The sequence below is a fragment of the Olea europaea genome, chromosome 2 (genome assembly GCF_002742605.1).
Source record: "Olea europaea var. sylvestris chromosome 2, O_europaea_v1, whole genome shotgun sequence".
Lineage (NCBI taxonomy): Eukaryota > Viridiplantae > Streptophyta > Magnoliopsida > Lamiales > Oleaceae > Olea > Olea europaea.
The window spans coordinates 26,799,753-26,806,815 of NC_036238.1; positions in this window are offsets into that span (position 1 = coordinate 26,799,753).

Here is a 7,063-nt window from a genome sequence, read left to right on the forward strand (position 1 = left end):
AGTTTTGTCTTTACTCACAGTAAGAAGGCTATAATCAATTGGTATTTCAGTTCTACCCTCAAGATAGTACAGTCCATTCCTCTTAGACCCCTTCATAACTATGAGAGAACCCTTCATAATTTTCAAAATCTTGTTACCAGACTTGAAGGTATATCCCTCATCTTCAAGAGAACCTAAGGAAATGAGGTTCCTCTTTAAACTTGGGACATATCTAACATTTCTGAGTTGCGTGACAACCCCATCGTACATTCTGATGGCTATGTCACCAACTCCAACCACGTTTTGAGAATTATTGTCTCCCATGTAGACCTTCCTAGGTTCAGTCTCTCTATAGTTATAGAACCAAGACGTAACATATGGAAAGTGCACCCTGTGTCTAGAATCCAATTTTTGTCAAATTCTTCCTCAGACATATTCATGACATGCAAACTATTAAATTCAGAAACAATAGTAGCATTATCAACATCAGAATTGTTCGGGTCTTTTTGTTTCCTTTTCCAGTCGAAGCAGTCTTTCTTGAAATGCCCTAACTTTTCACAGTGATAACATTTCTTACCGACTTTTATCTTTAGATTTAGATCTCATTTTAGATTTTCCTCTCCCCTTCTTGTTATGGAAGTTAAATTCTTTCTTTTCAGGTCTTCCCCTAACAAATAGACTCTCTTCCCGAGAATGAGTTCTGTTGTCTCTTTTTAATTCAAGTTATCTTGATTTTAAAATATCGGAAACAATAGCTTGAGTGAGAGTGTCCCTACCATATTTTATGGCATTTTTCATTTCTCTGTAAGATTCGGGTAAAGAGTTTAGCAATATGACAGCTAAATCCTCATCGTCAAATTTTTTATCATTATGAGCTAGACTCTTAACAATTATGCTAAAGTCACTCAAATTCCCCTCGACATCCTTCCCCGAGTCCATCTTAAAACTAAACAACTTTTCCAACAGGTATATTTTGTTAGGTAAAGTTTTAGTTAAGAACAAGGCACCTAAAGCAATCCACAAAGTTCTAGCAGTTTTAGCACTATCAACTTGTCTCACAATGTTGTTAGATAGATGCAAAATTATAGAATTGTAAGCAATTTCATTCATGTCTTCAATTTCAGTTGGTTTAGCTTTTAACTCATCAGAAAATGTAGCGGGATCATCGAGAGCTTTAGCAACTCTTTGTTGGACCAAAATGGCCCTCATTTTCTGTTTCCCTATCGAGTATTCCCCCTTTCCATCGAATTGCGATAATTCGACCCTCGAACCCATTACAGATTCTGTAAAAGAGTGGCCTGTACTCATGGACAAAACAGAAAAGGTTTTGAAAAATTCTTTTCCAGATGATCAATATAAAAATATGAATGCCGAGTTTAAAAACAATTTTAGAAATGAAGCACAACAATCACATAATCCGTTCATGAAACACAGGTATATAATGCAAGTAAATATGCTTCCAGGTTACAAATTAATCACAAGAATTCAATCAACGGAATTCACAAATAGGCAACCAAGCAATAATCATGCATAAACCGGTAAGGATACCAAACCTAACCTAACGGAGAGTTTGGAATAATCTTACCAAACTACTATTGAAAAACAGTAAATATACCACCAAGTTTCTGAACCGAATTGCTATAGACGTCAAGCCAGGGGCAAAATCGTCCAACTTTTCTGTAAAAAAATAGAAAACAAACGACATCAGTGCGTTCAGGATATCGAAATAAGTAAATTGCCCGAAAAAAGCTCGTCGAAAAGTCCAACCACGCGCTGTCGCCGGAGTTCACGCACCGCCGATCGCCGGTCACCACTCCGGTCACACGCCCCACCACAGGGAGCGCCTTGGTCTGCTGGTTATGGGTCCAGGGTTAGTTTCCCCAAAAAGCTAGTAGTTTGGCTGGAATTTGAAGTTTCAGATTCGGCCAAGAATGGGAATCGCAATTTCCTTGAAGTTTTTGATCGATTTTTGGACAGATTTCACTCCTCCTTGCTCTGATACCAGTTTGTTGGGATCCTTGGAGTTCAATCAAATAATAATCATCAATCAATAAAGGATTTCAAGGCAAAATCAAGAATATAAAATGGAAAGATACAACACAATATTTCGGCCGAAATGGACAGCCCCTTCTCCTCTTCCTTATGGCTGATTTATAGGTTCAGGAACACTTCCATGTCATGCAAATCACCTTCCACAGAGAGAGAGGGAAACTGGCAAAGAACCTCAACCTTCTACCGAGCAGCCACCGCAAAATGGAGTGTGGTCAATTTAAGAAGAGAGAAAAAAACCTGTCTGCCAAAAAACGTGGAGGGAGCCTTTTTGTGTCAACCATCAAGTCAAAACATCTCCCCCAAGACAAGGCAACAAAAATATCTCATAGATTAAATCACGGCCGTTGATCCCATCCAATGGTCCATAATAAAACTAGACAAGCACAATCTATATGAATTACACAAATAGCACTTAAGTCTAATAGAGTTAAGAGAACCATATTCTCACACTTTCTTTGCCTTTCTCTCTAAACTAATGAAATTTTCTATCCATGGATTCAATTACATTGCCGTATTGTACTTATTGGCCTTCGTTCCCATCATTTTACGCTACACTCACGTCAATTCTCTTGAAAGTAAACACAAATGCTCCTATGCTTTCAGTTGTTTTTGTGAATTCCAACAATTTGATCGCGTGTTTCATAACTCATGTTCTATTCCGATTTATTCAACGCACAATTATTCAAATACTCCTATACTTTATTTTTTTTTTATTGTCATTAGAACAATTTGATCCCTCGTTTTCCAGATATCATTTTCCCTAATTTTCTTGTTTTATTCTGATCTACTGAATGCATATGAGGCAAGACTTATAGCAAATATCTAATCACATCGGATATGCACTTTAGTTATTTTGTAATTAGAGTAATGCATTTAAATGGTATAGTTAATTGGCAAATTTCAGTCTGCTCTAAATTATAGAAAACTTTAAACTGTTTGATTATGAAATTTAAGGACATACGTAAATTTTAGACGGATAATTAAGGTAGTCGAGTATGCAAACTCGTCATAGAAAGAATAAAAGAAATACTAAATAAATACTCATAATGGGGCAAAAAAATAATCAAAGATCTAAAGAGAGATATAGTAACACTTCTTGATGTCGCCGGCAAGTTTCTCGGAGTTGAACTCGTATATATTTTTTTATAGACGAATTTTTCAATCCTTAAAAAAAAATATACGAGTTCAACCCAGAAAAACATGCTAGGATCAACTCACTACACCAAAAATGGTAACACAATCTGCCATTGTCACTGGAAATGTTTGGTATTCAAATCTCTGGAAAAAGTAAAACAATGGGGTTCAGATTGGGATTTTATAAAAGCATTGGGTTTAACAACTCTATTTAAACTCAAAAAATTTGGAGTTTTCATCATGCTGGACTTAATCATTCTTATCATATAAAGTATTTGTAACTATGAGAATTCTAAAATTTAATCAAATTTAAAGATTGTTACAAAGTACATATAACTTGATCTTGAATTGGGAAATTTTAACTGTAAAAATAGACATGGAAAATAGTGATAGTAGATCTAAGTACCTTCAAAAATAGAATTTTTTATATATATATAAGAGTGAGAGATGATTTTACACATAGGTAATAGTAATATTTTTTATTTTCTAGCAATTTTAGTTGTATATCAATTGCAGTATTATTAAAATTTGTCATACGATTTGAATCAAATATTACAACTGATTATAAGTGATTTTTCACTCTCTCTTTTTTTCCCCTAGTCGATAAAGTCGAATATTGATTCCAGTTTTCTCCAATTTAAATTAAAATTGGCTTCTAGCCGATAAAATTTTCTCTATAATTTCATACTATTTCAATCACTGGAATCAATTATAATTTTATTACTTGAATTTCATTGTGAATTACGGTTGAGTTCCCCAATATTTGCAAAACAAAGAAATTATGCCACAAACTTCTTGATAGAATAGTCAATTTTATATTGAAAGAAAAATTATACTCTCATTGGGAATTAATAATAATGGTAAAAAAAGATAAAGGAAAGAAAATAATTACATAGGAAACAGAATTGATACATTCCAACTATCCCACCATCACTCAACACGAGCAATGTCGACCGCTGTCTTTTTATGATGTTCCAAGACCTTGCACCTTAAGGATCGCTAACTGAGCAAACTACGAGGCTGGGGACTAGTAACATGGTGAGAGGCGGCTTGAGCAACTTTGGGTCCTTAGGCCAAATCTTACTTTATTGCCGATGGTTACAAAAAAACTGGGATCCACCAATCAAAGAAGTAGTGACCAATCAAACGTGGTTGCTATAGGACACTATCACCGACCACAAAGTGAATGGTAAAAAGGAGTCCATTAATACTGGACTATTTTTTCGTACTTTTCTGTGACTATTTCGTGGTCGTTGTTTTAAAAATTATCAGTAAGTTAGTCGCATAAACAATTGATGCGATAGACCATGCGAAATTTTCACGTGTTTTTGGCATTTTTCAGCGACCATAATATGGTAGCTAATTGTAAGTTTCAAAAACCAACATTGTTTGGTTGTTGCCACTTATTTTATCACTTATTTTGGCACTTTTAGTGACTAAAGTACATGGTCACTAAATCGGATACATTTTTTTATCATTGGAACACTTGGCACCATTATTCTCACTTATTTTTTGCGTATTTTTTTGTACTTCTAGCGACCAAGTACATGATCACTTAATAGGATAAGGTTCCAACAACCAAAATGTGGTTGTTGGAACACTTGGTGCCATTCTTCTGGCTCGTTTTTTGCATATTTTGGTTGCTAGATGTTATATATTTAGCGATCACACTCTATTGGTCGCTACAAACTTTCATCGATGGTAAATTAGTGACCAGCCAACAACCATAGTTCCATAACTTTTACTGATCATTATTATTGATCATTGGAGACATATTTATTTATTTAACTTTTGTAGTATAGGTCATTTTGTTCTGGTGCGGGCAATCCGCATCTTCACAGAAATGTCTATTTTCTCGAGATTCTCTTCAAGACGTGCTCAGATTGTTACGACTTTCGTGCAAGTCAAAATTCACATGACAAGGAATTGTTATAGGATTTGGAAGAATCTTGCAATGTCAGATTAAGCTCAAAAAAATTACAAGTTCCCTCATTCTAATGCAACCCCATTGGCCTTATATACATAGTTGTACTTCTTTAGAGTCGATGATAGAGATCATAATGAGTATATGGATAATATTAACTTATGAACTCTAAACATGTTTCTTACTACTTTAGAATGCCCCTTCAAAAGTTCTCCACGAAACATTCCTTACAATTAGGGTCCGTTTGATTTTAAAGATGAAATTTGGATGGAAAGAAAACGAATTTTAGGGAATTAAATTGTCTAAAAATTGTTTTAGTGAGAATTGTCAATTATGGTGTTTGATTGATATAATTTTCCACGTGGAAAAAGTTGAAATAAAAGTGTATTTTGATATTCGTTTGACTTTGTTTTTTCACGAAAATTGTCATTTTAAGGGATATTCACTTTTACAGTTGGTCCTAAAATCTGTTTCCATTGCCAAAAAAAAAAAAAAAAAAAGGATCCGAAAATCATCTGCATTTTGGTGTTTGTTTGACTTTATTTTATATAGAAATTGTCAATTTAAGGAATGTCATCTTTTACAGTTATTCTTAAAATCTGTTTCCATTGCCAAAAAATAAAAATAAAAAAAAACAGCAGCCAAGAATTTATTTTCATCAAAAACCAAGAAAACAGGCGCGTGAAGGGCGAGCCAAGAAAATCATTTGCCTAGAAAATTTTGGCTATCAAACAGGTCAAAAGTGAGAAATGGAATTTGTTTTCCGTTTTTCATGGAAAATTTGTGTCTATCATACATAGCCTTAAAGCAACAATGATTGGAATTATAAAATTTGCAAGCTACCATCTGATCGATTGGAATTCCTTACCATTTTAGAGTTCCCCTTCGTAAATTTAATGAATGCACAATTATTCATCTCTTTCTTTGCCTCTCTAAACTAATGAAATTCTCTAACCATGGATTCAATTACACTGCAGTATTGTATTTATTGGCCTTCATTTCCATCATTTTACACTACACTCGCATCAATTCTCTTGAAAGTAAACACAAATACTCCTATACTTTCAGTTATTTTTGTGAATTCGAACAACTCGATCGCATGTTTCATAGCTATAATTTGCCATGATTTTCATGTTCTATTCCGATTTATTGAACGCACAATTATTCAAATACTCCTATACTTTAGTTGTTTTATTGTGATTCAAAAAATTTGATCCCTCGTTTTCCATATAACATTTGCCCTAATTTTCTCGTTTTATTCTGATCTAATGAATGCATAAGAGGCAAGGCTTATAGCAAATGTCTAATCACACTTTAGTTATTTTGCGAGCATTACTTTGTAAATAGAGTAATGCATTTATATGGTATAGTTAATTGGTTAATTTCAATCTGCACTAAATTATAGAAAACTTTAAACTGTTTGATTATGAAACACAAAGAGACACGTATGAAAAACTGTTACGACATGTATGAAAATCTGCTAATTTTATATGGATTATTAACGTTGTCTAAGTATGCAAACTCGTCATAGAAAGAATACAAAGAAATACTAAATGAATACTCATAATGGGGCAAAAAAAATAATAATCAAAGATCTAAAGAGAAAGATATAGCAACACTTCTTGAAATCGCCGGCAAGTTTCTCGGAGTTGAACTCGTATATATTTTTTTCTAGACGAATTTTTCAATCCTTAAAAAAAATATACGAGTTCAACCCAGAAAAACATGCTAGGCTCAACGCATTACACCAAAAATGGTAACACAATCTGCCATTGTCACTGCAAATATTTGGTATTCAAATCTCTGGAAAAATTAAAATAATGGGTTTCAGATTGGGATTTTATTAAAGCATTGGGTTTAACAATTCTATTTAAACTCAAAAATTTGGAGGTTTCATCATGCTGGACTTAATCATCCTTATCATATACAGTATTTGTAACCATGAGAATTCTTAAATTTAATCAAATTTAAAGA